The sequence below is a fragment of the Lathyrus oleraceus genome, chromosome 4, assembly GCF_024323335.1.
Source record: "Lathyrus oleraceus cultivar Zhongwan6 chromosome 4, CAAS_Psat_ZW6_1.0, whole genome shotgun sequence".
In the NCBI taxonomy this organism is placed as follows: Eukaryota; Viridiplantae; Streptophyta; class Magnoliopsida; order Fabales; family Fabaceae; genus Lathyrus; species Lathyrus oleraceus.
This window is the reverse complement of record NC_066582.1, coordinates 100,150,462-100,169,725: the sequence shown is the minus strand read 5'-3', so window position 1 is coordinate 100,169,725 and position 19,264 is coordinate 100,150,462. Positions and strand designations below refer to the sequence as shown.

At 38.1% G+C, this 19,264-nt stretch overlaps 1 non-coding gene across 1 annotated transcript; it reads left to right on the top strand.

Moving 5' to 3' along the window:
* The first annotated feature begins 9,274 nt into the window (after positions 1 to 9,274).
* On the top strand, positions 9,275 to 9,381 carry LOC127077051 (small nucleolar RNA R71). The gene has a single exon (XR_007787038.1). It is a non-coding gene; the product is annotated as a small nucleolar RNA R71 (small nucleolar RNA).
* The last annotated feature ends 9,883 nt before the right edge of the window (positions 9,382 to 19,264 follow it).

Below are 19,264 nucleotides of genomic sequence, written 5' to 3'. Positions count from 1 at the left end.
TGGAACACATAGTCACAATATTGCAACCATAAGTCTCCCTCCTATACAAACCAATCCGAATCATATTGTCATGCTTAGGCCTACCTTACTAAACCTTCTTTTTATGCTTTTTCATTCTGGCGCAATCACATTAAGCCCGTTATCCTTACACATTCATAGCAAGATAATCTGTTAGTGACTATGATCTCATCATTATTTCTTTCTTTCTTTTTCGCACTTTGTCTCAAATAATAGTTAAAGATGGTTATACTGTTGGGCTAAATGACCGGGTGAGGGTCACCTAACTTAGAAGGAACAACATTTTTCATACATTTTGTAATCTTTTCTTCTTTTAAGCCTGAGATCATACACTTATTTGCATCGACTTCTCGTGTAGTGTGTGCTTAGGATGGTGCTGACTGCTAGATAAACTACTTAAGGAATATTAAAGGATAAAATTTAAGGCTATGGCATGACAGGTACTCAAATAGATCTTATACTTGGGAGATTTAAGGTGTTAAAACGATATCGATCTTGTAAAGTTTTTCCAAATCTCTACAATTCAACCTTAGTTTGATTTATAGGTTAGAATTTTCAAAAGATGTACTGTATCTCTAAGTCTAGATTTTGCAAAAAAAATTGTATGGCTTAAGCAAATAGGAGAATTAGTAAATAACAAAAACCACGCATAAAGACTCGACAACACATTGATATTTAACTCGACTGACACTTAACAGAAATAAAATAAAAAAAGGAAATGACAATAATTTAAATCTATCTAGAAAGCAAAAAATAAAAGCGGTAAAGCTTCCTCCCCCATACTTAAACCGTGCATTGTCCCCAATGCAACGACATAAGATAGGAAAGAAAGGTAGAACCTGGGTAGCCTGCTACTGGCGCCTTCTGCCACGTGTACGTGCATATCCACCGTTTCCTGGCTGGTGGGGTGGTGTATAGTCTTGTAGGTCTTCCACACGCGTTGTCAATGTTTCCATTTCATCTATCAAGCCAGACATGTTCTGTTCGGTTATGAAAGTGTAGTCGTGCTGATCATGCTGCATTTGGCGAAGGATTTGCATCATTTCAGTTTGCTGACCTTCCATGTTTTGGATTTGTAGGTCGCATTGAGCGTCTAATTCGCTATGCCTCAGCAGTTCAACATAGATCTCATCAAGAGTGGTTGGTGCTACATTTCTTCTTCTGGGTCTTTGGCTGGAGGATGTACCTGCAACATTTTCAGATGACATGTCTGTGGTGTGTGGGTCATTAGCGGGAGCAGCTTGCTCCGGAATGTAATCCTCATCGGTGTCCCCGCCAGCAACTACATTCTCAAGAATATGCGTGGGGGCTTGGTTAGGCACCAGATCATTAATATAACAATAATTTCCCGGGTTACGCACATCTGTGCGATTTGGATTTGGGAGGATGAAATCTTGTAAGACATTATTTGCAATTATTAAATTAAACTTACTGTCTCCCATTCGTTTTACCAATTTCATGCTCATTGCCATGTCTATGTCAATGGCATGATGCAGGAGCAGGGTTAGCTTGGAGAATTTTTCTTCGAGTCCTAGGACTCTGGCGATGGAGGTTATTAAACCTCCAAAAATAATCGACCCTCTCTTCGCATTGACAATGGCATGCATGTGAGATAGCATAAAAGGGACGGTATTCACCTTTTGTGGCAAAAAAGTGGCGAACAAATAAAAAAGTTCTTTTTCGTTCACCTTGTTAGAATTTGCTTGGCCCAAAATGGTGGATGCCAATATTTGGAGGAAATATCGAATAGCCGGGTTGTGAATTAAAGTGGCCCTGTTTCCCTCAAAACTATGGGTTACTGTACCGGTTATTGCCCTCCAAAATGGTTGAAAGGCGCGTTGCCAACCCTCAGTATCTGAGACCTCACTTACTACGCCATCCCCATGGGGGAAACGTAGCCGGTCCGCTAGTTGGGAAAATGTAAGAGCATATTCAACGTTGAACAACCGAAACTGGACAGTCCCACTGGAACAGTTTGTGTTGGGTGTGGGACTAAAAATTAACGAACTTACAAATTCCAGTGTTAATTGAGCATAGACAGGGTCCTTAAGAGATAGGAAATAATTTAAATTTAAAGTGTCTAGCATATAGTTAACACTATCTAAAATTCCCAAGGCAAATAAACAGGGTTCATCGGCATACCTTGTTGATTCGATCTTTCTTGCGCTTAGAGCCGTGTACGTCTCTTCCTGTAACTCACATGGCTCTCCATTTCTGAACACTACTTCGTATTCCCTCATCTGTGCCATGATGAATTTTTACACTTCTTGTGTAATGTAGTAAGAATATAGCAAGAGAGAGGAGAATTATGCTTATGAGAGGTGTGGTTTGGTAAGGTTATGTTGGTGGTTTATATAGAGATGAATGTGGTTGGAAATTTGTTGATGAAATAAATTTCATTTACGGTTTTCAATGCCTTGGTCAAAGAATTTGAAAATGGTTGAAAAGGATTTAAGACATTGTCAAGCATGCAAGGGACAAAGCAATTAAGGGATTTGATGTGACAAATAATACACAACAGCGTGCATGTGAAAGGCAATGTAGTGGCTGTCGCCACTTTTTATGCTCGTGACGGGCGCCACTAGGGACTTATGGCGGGCGCCACATTCCTCACATAGGCGCCATAGCTTGTGTGTGGCAGGCGCCACATGTAGTGTGGTTTGCTTCCATGTGGGTCTCTTTATTGCTTTGACCACCATTTTCATTTGAAATTTTTAATTTACCGGCATAAAATAATGGTTTAATAATTAGTTAGAAGAAAACCAACATAATATATAGGTAGGAATGAGAAACAAGATATAGTAAAGTGACATTAAAACGCAAAATTGAAGAATAAAAGAATGGGGTAGACGGGAAAAGATGATATAATTCGTCTACTGGAACAAAAAGAAATAAAGTAATTAAATAAATTCCCAATATGTAAAAACAACAATAAAATTCCAAACAAGAAAATAAAACAAATGTCAGTGAATCGGTAATATTCAAATAAGTTAGCCATTACGGCGGCTGCTGGTAGGAAGAGCAAACGAGTAGAAGTGCCGGTAAATGTGATCCAGGTTCTCTGTCACTACATCCATAAAGCCATGGAATTCCACGCACAAGGTGCTTAACTCGCTTCTCAGGTTTGCGACGTTTGTCTGAACAGCTTCGACGATAGCAACATGATCGGTGAGAGGTGCAACAGGTATAACTGGGGCGTGCGATTCAACGTCAGAGAGATAATTGTCATAGTGGTCATATATTTGAGGTGTCTCTGGAGGAGAAGGTGGTGCATATGGTGGTCCATCCAAATCATAAAGCTAGTTGTTCCTATATTGTACACTCATCCTATGGTTTGGCAGGGTAAACAGGTGTACTACGTGGCTGTTAATTCGGAATTCAAACACATCCAGACCTAGGTTCCTAATGATACCGGTGTTGACACAAAATCAGATGTTCATGGGTCGTATAACCCTGACGAGTGGGTATTTCAGTCCCATGGCATTTGCTATCACGATCACTAAGCCTCCCACTAAGATTGGTCCATGGTCTTCCTGTGCTATACGGTGAAAATTAGCTATCATGAATGTAGCGGCGTTAATAGGTCGGTCCTGTGATGCACATCACATTATAAAGAGTTCGTCTCTGGACATGAAGGTTCTGTTCTGTTCCTTTCCAAATAAGGTGTGAGCTAGGATCTTATGAAAATAACGAATGTCAGGGTTATGGATGTTCTCTGAATGCATAAGGTCCGACTCGGGATGATCGTTTCCTGTGATGCTACCCCAAAAGTTATCTAATTCAAGGTCTACAAGTCTGTCTTCCTGGGTAATGGTAAAGGTATCAGGACCATTAGGGCATCCTAGGAGTTCAACTATTTCTCTTTGGGTGTAGCGGTAGTCATTATCGAACAACCTAAAGGTGATGAGACCTTTGTTAAATCCCATACCATGGTTTGGCAGGTAAACTAGGGAGCTTAGGAATTCTAAAGTCAACCTGCTGTAGGAACTAAATTTTCTTTTGATAGCAAAGGTGTCCCAGCCTAGTTGGTTAATTAGGAACATGAGACTATCTCTTATACCTAATTTGGTCATGGTGCGTCCATATGGGTATAAGGTTAGTGCCATTTCTCTCTGAGCTAGAGCCTCAAAACGTCTCCTTTGAGCTCTGCCTCTGAAGATTATATCCATGTAATCTACTTGTTGCATTATGATGGTCAGTAGCTAGATAAAATCAAGTAGATAACAACATTAAGTTAGTAATGGTCAATAATAAAGAAAGATACCGATTGACCTTATGAGAAATAAGAAAGAAAGAAAGAATAAAAAATAAGCAGTAGTAATAATCAGAAATTTAGATAATTAAATTAAATAGTTAAAGATAGAGTGTGGGTTGTCTCCACCCAACGCTTTGTTTATTATCGTAAGCTCGACAGAAATAAAATAGATGTTATTCTTGTGAATGAGCGGGCAGCTCTGCAAGCTTTAGATTTGCGATAAAATCATTATTGTCAATGTTGTGGTAATGTTTCAAACGCTGACCGTTTACTATAAATGGTTCGCTCGTTTTTCCCTTTATCTCTATCGCTCCATTTGGAAAGACATTGGTAATTTCGAAGGGATCGGACCACCTAGAACAAAGTTTTATGGGAAAGAGTCTGAGGCGGGAGTTAAACAGAAGTACTTTGTCGCCTTCCTTAAACTCTTTCCTTGATATGCGATTGTCATGCCATTTCTTAGTTCTTTCTTTATAGATCTGAGCATTCTCATATACATCTAGTCTAAGTTCTTCTAGTTCAGGGATATCTAATATTCTTTTTTCTCCTGCGGCAGTATAATTGAGATTAAGGGTCTTAATGGCCCAATATGCTTTATGTTCTAATTCTACCGGCAGATGACATGATTTTCTATAGACTAGCTTAAAAGGTGGGGTTCCTATTGGGGTCTTATAAGCTGTCCTATATGCCCACAGGGCTTCGTGTAATTTTGAGGACCAATCTTTCCTAGAGGTGGCAACCGTCTTTTATAAGATTTGTTTAATTTCTCGGTTCGAGACTTCTACTTGCCCACTCGTTTGTGGGTGATAGGGTGTTGCTACACGATGCTGGACTCCATATTTCAATAATAGCTTTTCAAAAGTCCTTGAAATGAAATGGGAGCCATCATCACTGATGATAAGTCCCGGCACACCGAATCTAGGGAAGATTATACACTTAAAGAGTCTAAGTACCACTCGCGTGTCATTCATTGGAGAGGCTATGGCCTCAATCCATTTTGATACGTAATCGACCGCAACAAGGATATACTTGTTACCAAAGGAAGATGGGAATGTTCCCATAAAATTGATTCCCCAAACATCAAAGACTTCTACTTCCAAAATGCCTTTAAGTGGCTTTTTGTCGCGTCTAGATATGTTGCCAGTGCATTGACACCAGTCGCAATTAATGATCGCGATGTGGACATCTTTCCATAGAGTGGGCCAGAAAAGGCCTGCTTGCAAGATCTTAGCGCAAGTCTTCGAGTTGCTTGCATGTCCTCCATAGGGAGCAGAATGACAGTGGAAGATTACATTTTCTACCTCATCTTCAGGGACACATCGATGGAAAATGTCGTCGGCGCCTATCTTGAAAAGAAGAGGCTCATCCCAATAGTAATGTTTAAGATCGTTGAAGAATTTTTTCTTTTGTTGGTAAGTCAAGTCTGGTGGAAGCACCCTAGTTGCTAAGTAGTTGACGAAGTCAGCGTACCATGGCAGTGTGGTTTTAGTGTAAATTGCTTCCACTGCCTCGTTTGTTTTAGTATCCTTATGGGTTAATGCGTATTTAGCTGTATTGCTTTCCAGTTGGGCTATGAGTCTTTCGTACGGGAAATCATCGTTTATAGGCACTCGCTCAGGTTCAATACCTTCCATTCTTGACAAGTGATCGGCCATGACGTTTTCAACGCCCCTCTTATCCTTGATTTCTAGGTCAAACTCTTGTAATAGTAAGATCCACCTTAGGAGTCTTGGTTTGGCGTCCTTTTTCTTTAACATGTACCTAATTCCAGCATGGTCAGTATAGATAATTATCTTTGCTCCTACTAGGTAGGAACATAATTTATCCAGAGCGAACACTAAGGCTAAAAGTTCATTTTCTATGGTGGCGTAGTTCATCTGTGCAGGGTCTAGGGTTCTACTTATATAGTATATTGCATGAAGTTTCTTATCCCTTCTTTGCCTTAAGACCACGCCTACAGCATAGTCACTAACGTCACACATGATTTCAAAGGGTAATCTCCAATCGGGCGGTTGCATGATAGGTGCGGTAATAAGAGCTGTTTTAAGTTGTTCAAATGCCGCTAGGCATTTGTCATCAAAGATGAATTCGGCGTCTTTCATCAATAAGCCAGTCAGTGGTTTGGTGATTTTCGAGAAATCTTTAATGAATCGTCGATAGAAACCAGCATGTCCTAAGAAGCTTCGTATTTCTCTTATGGTTTTCGGAGGCTGAAGGTTTTCTATAACTTCTATTTTGTCCTTGTCAACTTCAATCCCCTTATCGGATACTATGTGTCCGAGTATGATCCCTTGTCAGACCATGAAATGACATTTTTCCCAGTTTAGCACGAGGTTCACTTTTACGCATCTTTTAAGTACCATTTCAAGATTCGATAAACAACCTTCAAAGATTTGTCCGCATACAGAGAAATCATCCATGAAGACTTCCATTATGTCATCTATAAAATCAGAAAAAATTGACATCATGCATCTTTGGAATGTTGCAGGAGTGTTACACAGTCCGAATGAGATTCGTTGGTAGGCGAATGTACCATAGGGAAATGTGAAGGTCGTTTTCTCTTGGTCGTCAGGATGAATAGGAATTTGGAAAAATCCTGAATAACCGTCTAAGTGAAAGAAGTGAGAATGCTTAGCCAATCATTCAAGCATTTGATCGATAAACGGTAAAGGAAAATGATCTTTCCAAGTGGCTTTGTTTTATTTTCTATAATCAATATACATTCTACTTCTAGTAACCACTCTTTATGCTATAGATTCACCTTTTTCATTATTAACAACTGTGACGCCTCCCTTCTTCGGTATGACATGTACTGCGCTGACCCATTGACTATCGGATATCGGGTAGATAATACCCGCTTCTAACAACTTCTGCACTTCTTTGTTTACTACATCACTCAGAATGGGATTTATCCTTCTTTGATGTTCTCTAGAGGTCTTACTGTCTTCCTCTAGCATTATGCGATGCATGCATATGGAAGGGCTTATTCCTTTTAGATATGAGATATTGTAGCCTAAAACAGTTGGGTATTTTCTCAAAACATGTAGGAGCTTTTCGGTCTCTATCTGCCTTAAGTCTGCATTGACTATTACAAGTCGCTCGAGTTCAGTGTCTAGGAGTTCGTACCTTATATTTTTGGGTAGCATCTTAAGTTCTAGGGCTGGTTTCTTTGGGTAAGGCATATGATCGGGCGTTAGTGCTAGGCATTCGCTTAGGCTATCATCTTGGTATTCCTTACTCCAATTTTCATCTTCAAAAGTAGGAGGCCTTGGAATTTTCAGTATTTCGGAGTATGTTGTTTGTTCATTATCCATTTCTCTTATACATTCGTCGTTGACATCTTGTAGACAACATGTATCGTCTATAACTGGTGCCTTTAGGAATTGTGTCAAAATGAATTCGACTTTTTCCTCACCAACTTCGAAGGTTAGCTTGCCTTTCTTAACATCTATAATAGCTCCGGCGGTAGCTAGGAACGGTCTTCCTAATATGATAGGGATGTTGGAATCCTCTTTTATATCCATGATTATAAAATCAGTAGGAATATAGAATTGTCCTATGCATACCAGAATGTTTTCTAGCATACCTACGGGAAATTTAACAGAACGATCTGCAAGTTGTACGAACATCCTCGTAGGTCTTAGTTCTCCCATTTTTAGCCTTTCGCGTATGAATAAGGGCATTAAGCTAATACTGGTTCCTAAGTCGCATAGTGCTTTGTCTATGACAAACTTTCCTATTAAACAGGGTATGGATAAACTACCCGGGTCTTTCAACTTAGGAGGCATATTGTTTTGTATTATGGCGCTACACTCAGTAGTAAGTGTAACAGTTTTGTTATCCTCTATCTTCTTCTTGTTAGATAAGATTTCTTTGAGAAACTTAGCATATGAGGGCATTTGAGTGATGACTTCTGTAAAGGGTATTGTGATATTCAATTGTTTTAGAAGCTCTACGAATTTTTTAAATTGCCCTACACTTTTAGATTTAACAAGTCTTTAAGGATAAAGGATAAGGGGTTTATATGGTGGTGGAGGCACATAAGATTCTTATTTCTCTATGGCCTCTTCGTTTTTATCTTCCGCTTGATCTTCTTCCTTCTCAGTTTCCTTACCAGGGTCTTGGTGCATGGATGGGTTTTGAATTCTAGGGTCGGCCGGTTCGTCTAGTTCTGTCCCACTTCGTAGTATAATAACATTTGCATGACCATTCGGGTTTGGTTGCAGCTGTCCAGGAAATGTGCTTGCAGGAGCAGCAGTCAGTGCTTGTTGTTGAGCGACTTGTGAGATTTGTGTTTCCAACATTTTGTTATGGATGGCTAACACGTCTACATTGTTTGCTAACTGCTTGATTTGCTCACTAGTGTATATGTTTTGATTTAGGAAATCCTTATTTGTTTGGGCTTGGGTAGCTATGAAGTTTTCCATCATTATTTCTAGGTTCGACTTCCTAGGAGCATTTTGAGTATTTGTGGCAGCTTTATGATATCCTGGTGGTACAACAGGTGCTTGGTTAGGTGCATACAATGCATTATTGTTTTTGTACGAAAAGTTAGGATGGTTCTTCCAACCTGGGTTATAGGTGTTCGAGTAAGGGTTTCCTTGAGCATAGTTCACATGGTCTGTGGAGGTTCCTGCCAAGAGTTGACATTCTGGGGCAGCATGCCCCGGAACTTCGCATATCTCGTAATTTGGTGCTACGGCAACCACGGTGGCTGCGGGTGTTATGGTCAAGTTGTCTATCGTTTGAGTAAGAGAGTCTACCTTGGTGTTGACATGGTCAAGACTGCTTCATTCATACATACCGCCTTTCGTTGGAGGTTTCTCTATGGAGGTTCTTTCGCTTCCCCACTGGTAATGATTCTGGGCCATACTTTCGATAAGTTGATAGGCCTCATTGTAGGGTTTATCCATCAGTGCGCCACCTGCGGCGGCGTCTATTATCAATCTTGTGTTGTACAAGAGACCGTTGTAAAAGGTATGGATGATCAACCATTCTTCTAGACCGTGATGTGGACAAAGCCTCATCATGTCTTTGTATCCCTCCCAAGCTTCAAAAAGTGATTCGTTATCTTTTTGTTTAAACCCGTTTATTTGGGCTCTTAGCATAACCGTGTTACTAGGTGGGAAATATTGTGTTAAGAAAACTTTCTTCAAGTCGTTCCACGTAGTGACATAGTTGGATGGTAGATACTAGAGCCAAACTCTAGCTATATCTCTTAGTGAGAATGGCAAAAGACGTAGTCTTATAGCTTCAAGGCTGACACCATTTGCTTTTACTGTGTCTACGTATTGAAAAAACACTGACAAATGTAGGTTCGGGTCCTCCATGTGACTACCTGAAAATTGGTTTTACTGTACGGCTGACAACAACGAAGGTTTTAGCTCGAAATTATTTGCCTCGATGGCAGGGGCAGCGATGCTGTTATGTGGTTCATCCCGCGAAGGGATTGCATAGTACTTAAGAGGATGGTTTTTCACTCCTTTGGCCATCTCTGGTTAAATAACTGGTTTAGGAATAAGGATATTAAGATCGGGAAGATTTAGCTTGATACGATGTTCTCGTATCAAATATCGTATTTGGCATTCTAATATAAGATAACGCTTAGGTTCGTCAAACGGTAGCTTTAACTTCTCGCCTTGAGAGTGAGTACTTGGCATACATTCGACAAGTGTAGAAAGGGAAAAAGAATTGTTTGCCTTAGTCTATACTAGGCAACACCGGAGTTACGGTATCGACTAAATTAGTCCCCGACAACGGCGCCAAAAACTTGATCGCGACTTAGTAAGTATATGGGAATCGTGACTGCAAGTGCACAGTCCGATCGCGTAGTTTTAAAGATTATCGAACCCACAGGGACTAATAATTAAATGTATCATTATCTAATGTTACTATGTAAATCTAAGGCTGATGATCATTCTAAGATTGGAGGGATAAAGAGAAATAACTATAACGTAAACAGAATATTAATAAAGATATTTGATAAAGGGATATCGGTATGTAACGCATCAAATTTCGGGGATTCGATAGATATTTGGTGTGATCTTATTGGTCAAAATATTCTTCAGTATAAATTATTTATAAAAAAGACTTAGTCTCACACTCTCGTTTTATTGACTCTGACCATACTCTTAAACCAGAATGCTTGGCTCTCGCGGTCTCATGTTGAATCTAAAAGTAATTTTTGAGTATGAATAAAGTATAATTAATCCTAAAGTGCTCTCGTTGTGTTTAGGATTAATGCCTAGTTTCAGCTATCTGGTTAAAATCTCAAACTCTTGTTCTTGTTGACCGTAACCTTAGTTTGTTTTGTACTCTCGTACAAAAAACAGTTTGATTAAAATAAGAAACTAAAAACCGGAAAAATAAGTTTTATAAAAACTAACACCGATTATTTACGAATCCCGTCGTTTCAATGGTCTTTACATACTGATACCTAAGGCTTTAGCCGGACATGGATCCGGTAACAAACATGGTATTTGGAAAATCAAACATACAATAAGGCATAAATAAATAAAATACTAATCAAAATAAAACCTGGATTACGAATTGAGAACTGGAACTGAATCTTGATTCTTCAATTAAAATAATATCAGCAGGCTTTGGCAATGAGTAATTGTTACAACTGAATTCAAAATGCGTAAAATAAATTGCAATAGTCCCCGATATGGAGAAACCATCACTTTTACAAAGTAAGAAAAACTGCCTAGAAAACTTAAAGAAAATAAAATCTGACTAAAATTAAGCGTACGATCGAAAGCTGGAAGAGAGGAGGAGTCTGGCATGGAGAAACTGCCATCCTTATATATTTTCCACTTCCCAAAATTCTAGCTAAAGATGAGTGTATTCGTGGCTAAAATCATGGAGAAAAAGTAGGGAAGACTGGGTTGTTGCAGTTGCCACAACCCTAGTTTTTGACTCCGTGACGAGCGCCACAATTTTAGGGTTGAGTGCCACAATCTTCATGCTTTGTGGTGGGCGTCACCACCCTCTTTGGATCATGTGGCGGGCGCCACACATCCAAGTGATGGGCGCTGTAAGACCCCAATTTTGTCCCTAAGATCCCTCATGGCATCATATCATACCATATCATTGCCTCAAGGATCATTGTGCACCTTGCCTCTTTCCCAGTGGGTGGGTCATCTTTTTGAGAGTGTTTCTTGATCACCAATCATGTTTTGCATTTGTATATCATTGCTTTTCTTTTTATGACTAACCAAAAGTACAAAAATATGTCATCTAACCCTTGTCTTGCAGATGAAGCAATCAACAGTCAAGACAGTCAAAGGCAGTCATTGAGCAATAGATGGTGGCCATTCTTGAGAATTTGGACACCACAATAATTATCAAGAGTTCATGTGAGCTATGATGTTATTTTGAAGCAAAATCCCAAGTGGTAGAGGCTTGAATTTCATTAGAACATTGCCAGGTCAACTAGAAGCCTAGAAAGTCAACTGCCAAGTCAACTGTGGATTTGGAGGTGGGAAGTGATTAGAAATACTTCATTCATGTTCAAACAAGTCTCATTTGACATTTCAAACATCAACATTGAAGAAAATAAAGTCAGGTCAAAACTTTCCAAAAATAGAAAGTGACCTATAATTCAAAATTGCCAAAAATGGAAAGGTTTTAACCTAACTTCAACTTCAAATTACATCATCAAAAATGCTTCAAATGAAATTTTGTTGAACATGAAAGTTTTAGATCTTTCTCTCCCATTTTCAAAAAGTCCAAGATCATCAATTTCTCATGTGTGGTTAAAGAGATATGATCAAAACATGGCAAGGTGTACATGGAGATTCAAATGTGCATAACTTCTCAACCAAAGCTCCAATTCAAGTGGTTCTTTTTGCTAATTTCTCATTTTGACCTCTAATTTGAAAATATTGCATTGCATTTCATCAATTGTCATCATATAATTATTTGCCAATTCTTGAATTTTTGGAGGGAAATCTTGAAATTTAAAATTGGTGAATTATTTGAGCATTTTGCCATTTTCCAATGATTTTAAAAATTCATTTTAAGTGAAATTAACTTGAACTCGTGTACTGTTCACATGCCATTTCCATGCATAAGGGTGAAAACCAAAATTTGTCAAAGCACCTCCAAACTTAATCCATTTTCATTAGCATTGGTTAATCTTGATTAGAGTATGATTAGGAGGGAGTATATAACATAAAACCCTAACAGAATTTCATAACAACATCACAATTTTCAGATCTAGATCTAGAATACCAAATTTTTCTCTCAAAATTTTCTTCCAATTTCTTCATTTTCAATTCATTTTCTTGCTTAATTCTTGTTGTTGAGTTGATCTTGAGCAGGATCATCCATAGAACCAGTAGAAATCGTGCAAGGTTGGAGCATTTGTAAAGCTTGAAGCTACAATGGCAAATCAAGATTCTTGCAAGATTGTGTACAATTGAGCTGAATTTCCTCTTCCAATCACTTATTCAAGCACTGTAGAGGAACTGTTTGAGCTTTGCAAGCCTTGGATCAACAAAATTCCAGTTCTGCACTCCAGCAAGGTTCTAAATCGACCTCTTTAATTCTTGAAATTATTATGTTGATGTTATAGATCTTGATACACTGAGTATTATGAGCTTTGAATCAATGAATTTCGTGCAAAATTGAGTGAGAACTGGTTGTTTAAAGTTTTGATAATGAATCTTCCTTGCTTCGATCCATGCGTGTTGTGATGTTTTTTGATGAAATGCTTGTTGATTCTTGTTGTATGATGTAAGATCTTTACGATGCCATGCTCATTTGTGATTTCTATATATTTTGAGAATTTCTGGAAAAAATTGGATGAAGATCTTCATGATCTTCATCGTGTTCTTCATATGATTTCCAGATTTTCCAGTTACCTACGAATTTTGTTGCAACCTTCATACAGTTACCTGCGAATTTTGCTACGTGTTCATCGCCTTTACCTGCGGATTATGCATGCACGTGTACTTAGGGTTTGTACCAAAACGGTTGCGTTTCAGCCAACGCGCGCGCCAATTTGAATTTTGCTTCGGTTCGATTCTCCGTGCCAGCATATTTCCATTGCTTCATTTATTTTTTTCTCCATGTGTTCATATGCTTCTCATATCATTTTTTCATTTTTCTTCATCTTCATAAATTCATATTAAATTGATAAATGATCCAAAAAATATGTGGTTTTTTGCATGATGTCATATTTTCTGTCTATTATTTTTTGGTTATTTTTCCATAAATTGTGCTTGGCTGGATTTTGTTTTGCCCTAGGGTTTGTGAACATGTATACCTTTTGTACCTTGCCTTTCCATATCATTTGTGAGACGCTGAGTTTTTATCCAATGGATCTGAAAATTTGCATGATGAAACTAGACTCTTGGCTTGACATTTTGGTGTTAATTTGGTATTTTTACCATTTGTGGTTGCTGTTTTATGATCATGTGAATGTAGGTGTGACAATTTGTGTCACACCTTTGCTTGTTCATCTTATGTGATGTGATTTCCATATCAAATGAATTCCAATTGCTCTGATTTTTTGCATGATGCATATTATGGATGTTGTGAATGAACATGAATTTTCTGGGAATCATTTGAATCTTTTCTGATTTTATTGAGATTTTTCATTCTAGTTGGTCACATTTGTGCTTTAAAATAGTCTTGAACTTCAATTGATCATGAAATGGATTTGGTATATGATATTGATGTGAGACCTTTTGGATTGTTTCAAGATATGTTTGAAGTTGATTCATGATAATTTTCAGCTTCTGTTTTAAATTTTTTCTCCATCTTTGACCCTAGGCTTTGACCTAGTGGTTTGCCTCTCATGTTTGAGCTTTGATTTCAGGTTGAACATCCAAGTTATATGGTTCATGATGCTTCATCATTTGAGCATTTGATGTTTGCCTTTGGATACTAACATTGTGTGTTTTGTAGGGTTGTTAACTAATTTGAGCTTGACTTTGGCTTATGCCTTTGCTTATTGGGTTTGACTGTTGATATTAACTGTTGGTTGTTTGTCTGTATAGTTGTACTGATTTGTTTGATGTTTCCACAGGTACATTAGTTGCTTAAGTTCACTTTGAACTTGCTTTTGCTTGGTTGCTTAACCACTTAGGTATAACCTCTCTTCTTCATGTAGTCTGGAAGACCTGTCCTGTTATTTGGGCAGGCACCTGTCTGAAGTCCTCCTTAAGAGGCAATGCTTGTGATTGTTTACTCTTTGTGCCAAGCAGGAAAAGTCCTCTTATGAGGCAATTGGTAGATAAAAGAGATGTGTAGTCCATCTCCTACTATTCAGTGTGTCATCCTTTTGCTCACATAACATGTTGATGCATTGTGGATATTAACCCAAGATCTTATAGAGTCAAATCATTTGTGGAGAAGAGTTCCAACTTTTTGAACTCCCACACTTTCCATTGTTTAAAGCTCTCCCAGGCCAGGGATAAGAGCTATGAGGCACACCCCTCATCTCCTTTTCATCTGCTTCACCCTAACTCTCAATGTTAGGGTTAAGAGCTCATATTACCCCATTCCAGTTGACTTTAAAGTCTAACCTTGCTTGAGCCTAATTGATTGTATATAGTGTGTGCTAATTGACTTGTGTGTTTGCTTACTTGATTCATCTGTGCATATCTGCTTGAGTGTGCCTTTGTGCATTTATCATCATCATGTGTATATCATTTCATAAACTTTGCTTTATAGCATTTTTGCTTTGTCCATGGAGGAGACAAGCATAAGTCCATTACTTGGCAGTTGTTCCAATGATATGGTGTGAGATTGGTATAAGTCCATTGATTGGCATCCGGTATCATTGTTTTTGTTTTAGGAGATTGGTGTAAATCCATTGATTGGTATCTGGTATCCATGTTTGTTTGTGAGATTGGTATAAGTCCATTGATTGGCATCCGGTATCATTGTTTTTGTTTTAGGAGATTGGTGTAAATCCATTGATTGGTATCCGATATCCATGTTCGTTTAGGAGATTGGTATAAGTCCATTGATTGGCATCCGATATCCATTTTTTATTCGCCATTTGCTCATTGCCTATTCCAAAGGAATCACTTGAATCATCTACATATGATTTCAAGAGGTGAACATCTAAGAAGTTTTACTCCCTCACCCTTCCACCTTTTGCTTCTTTAAACCTCCATTTGCATGCTAATCCAAAAACCTGAAAAATATTGTGCAAACATTTTCATTTCTTTTCAAATTAGAAACCTAGGCTTTAGGCCTTTGATTTTCAAACTCCATTTCATAATACTTCTTTGAATTGAATTCTAATCATACTTTGACCATTCTTTTTGAATAAATCCTAATTGGTTAATCCAACTCATTCAATTATTTTATGGCTTTGTCCATTCTTGATAAGTTTTCATACATTAGCCATAGGTTTGATTTATCCTAGTTGGTTGATATTAATCTCACCTTCTTATCCTTAGTGATTGAATTGTAAGACTTCCTTGCTTATTATAGGGTTAACCCCTCACTAGGAAGTTGAAGCTTTTCTCACATGGTGGACTTGTTGTTTGTATAAGGTTGAGTTTTCTCCCGTGGATAACGAAAGACCTTAGGGCTTTTGTTTAAAATGAACCCACTCATATTTTGGAAATCTTTTAGCCGAACTACGGCGTTTTGATCCTTACCTTCCATGGAAAGGTACGTAGGCAACGGGTTCATCCGTTCAAACACAAAAATAATAATTTGTATATTCTTTTCTCATCTTCCCAATCATGTTTGCACAATAATATTTTCATAACAAATAAACATTTCATACAACAAGTGTGAAAAGGGCTCCCTAGGAGTACCTAGGACGTTTTGGGTGCCTAACACCTTCCCATTGCGTAATTAACCCCTTACCCAGATCTCTGATCTTTTCATTAGTTTTCTATGTGTAAAACTTCTTAGGCTTTTGTTCGCTTTTTAGCCATTCCTTTGGATAAATAAAAGTGCGGTGGCGACTCGATTCTTTGTATACTTTGCTTTTGATTTAATCAATAAATCATAAAGTGACGAATACACCGCTACAGGCGCCACAAGCCCATTTGGTATGGTGGCCCATTCTCTCTATTTTTCTCCATTTTCTTCTCTTTTTCTTTCCTTTTTGCCATTTTCCACTTTGGTTGCTTGTAAACCTTTTTTTGACAAATACTTGCAATAAACATAAAATACTGCATAATAATAAGTGTTAATCAAGTAAAAATCAATGCATATGAAGCCAAAAATACGATACGTTTTCGCATTATCATGGGCATTGATTATTTTACGAAATGGATCGAAGTTATACCTTTACCAAATGTAAGCCAGGAAGATGTGATCGATCTTTTCCAGAAACATATTATTTATAAATTTGGAATCTTAGAGACTGTCACAATAGATCAAGGGTCAGTATTTACTGGTCGAAAGATGCAAGAATTTGCTAAAGAAATGAGCTTCAAATTGTTAACTTCGTGTTTACCGTGAAAATTGGTAAACAACAGTTGATCTTCCAAATTACTAAATTTGGTTACTTACAGGATGAATCAGATTGATCCTAGGACATGTGTTAATTGTTTAAAGTGAACTCTAGTGAATGTGAAAACTTCGACAATATTGTAATGATTTTAATTAGTAAAAATACTTAGACAGTTAAAGATCAACACAAATTAAAGAGAAGCATTGTAGGAAACAAAAATAACTTAGCAACAAAGATGAATCCTTGGAATAAAGAAGTATTTCTGGAAAATATAAAGATAAATTGCATTACTTCAAAGTAAATGACAATGGTGTTAATGAACGTACATTTCTTAATTTACTTTTCTCTACACACTGGTACTTGGTAAATTTTACAGACTTTGTACAAACTTTGACACACACCGATCCTAAAACTAAGACCCTCTATTTATATTAATCGAAATAACCGTTTCTAACGGCCTCTTAATCACGTTGAGACAAATGGCGCTTTGCATGGATGCAACTATCCATTAGGCTCCACGTGTTCCTTCAACAACTTCAGATACGAACAAAGTTCCCTCCTTAATTTGAATTTTGAATTTCGAGTCAAAACAATCTTCAAACACTAAAGAATATTTCTAAGTCCTTTCCTGCATACTGATCCTCCTTATCCAAGGACTTTCGACTAGAGCCTCTAACATCAGATTCAGTCGAAAGCACCTTCGATAAAAAATCCCATTTTCTACCTTTTACAATGGGCGTCGAAATTAGCAGCCAACAAATTGCCCCACCCCCCCCCCCCCCCCCCCCCCAAATGTGATTTTCGACACATAGAAGAAAAGGAATTTTTTGAGAACATGCTTCGACGTCTTTGGCAATTTTGGCTTAATTTCCAAATGTTCCAATGTTACAAAACTTTTTAGTTTCTCCCAGCTGTCTAGTGATGTCAGAGTCATCATTATCTTTTTCCTAACCATGTCTCTTCAGCCCACAACCGAACCTTTTCAATCATCACTTTTCCTAGACTCTAGGAGATCGTGGGTTTTTGAATTAATTACCACCTCTCCATCACACCATCTAAGAAAGACACGTGTTCCACTAACTTGTCAGCAATTAATGTTGATTTGAAATGTTTTTTCCTCCCAAGCATGCTTATAAAAGCCACAAACTTACCAATTTCACTCTTTACGCTTTCTAAACTTTCAAGCACTCTAACTATTCATCCTCAAACAATCTTTAATCAAAAAACCCAGATTACCTTCTCTTTTCTCAACTTTCAATAACGATGGAAACCTCAAGCAAAACCCCCAAAGAAGTGAGAAAAGCTATCAAGACAACGAATGTCAAATCAAAAGCTCCCAAGAAGATTTCGGAACTCCCTCCTTTCGCCATATTACCTAATCTAGTAATGGTGGGTAATCAACAATACATCCCAGAACCCAAAATGGAGGAACAACGCAGGATCTACGCTTCCCAGGTACTTATCCCTATTTCTGTTTCTGGCAAAACTCATGCATTATCTAGACCTTTGACTGATTTAGACACTGATTTTAGCAAACTTAAAGAATACTTCCCCTCTTACCATAAATGTAAGCCCATAGGGCAAGCGAAGAAACCTAGGGTTGAACTAACCGCTGCTGAAAACCCAAACACTAATGAAACCATGGATTTGAGATTCATGAACAACAAATTTAGGGTTTTTCGTGTTACTCCCTCATTCAAAGACCCAACATATTATTTGGAATGGCTAAAGAAAATAGAAAAAACCAAAGCCCAAAACTGGAAATACATGAGAATTTACGACCTGATAATGTTGTCGAAAGTAGGATTGGAGTATAGTGCATCCATGTTGGTTTCTTCACTGTATTTTTGGGATAATACACATTACACTTTCCACCTCCCATGTGGCATAGCCATACCAACACTTTTCGACCTAGCCGTTATCACAAGGCTAAAACCCACTGGACACACGTATGACCCTAAGATTGATTATGCAGATACCATTGAAGGAGAAGAGCGATCCAAAACGCAGCGGAATTTAAAATTTCTCCTTTAGTGATCCTTACGAATGAGCATGATCAGTGATAGAATCGTTACCTCTTGTGGCGATTGTAACCTTTGATGCAGATCTACGGAGCGATCACGAACATTGAACGATGACAACGCCTCTACTCAGTCCACACGAACGAATTCCTTCAATCTCAGTGCTAGCTGCTACAAATGAATGCTTTGAGTGTGTGTGTGTGTGTGTGTGTGTGTGTGTGTGTGAGAGAGAGAGAGAGAGAGAGAGAGAGAGAGAGAGAGAGAGAGAGAGAGAGAGAGAGACGAAATTGCAACTACACAAATGCTTCTACACAAGGGTTCTATTTATAGAACTACTTGTGTGGGCTGCAAGCTAAAAAGCACACTCAAGTGTATGTGGCCCATCTCTTATAATATGCCAAAATCACTTAAGCGCGTGGTACCTTACCATATTTAGTATTCTACTTAAGTACACCGTACCTTACAATGTTCTACAATTCACTTAAGTGCACCGTACATTACGGTATTCCTTAGTTACTCTATCTCTCATCAATACGT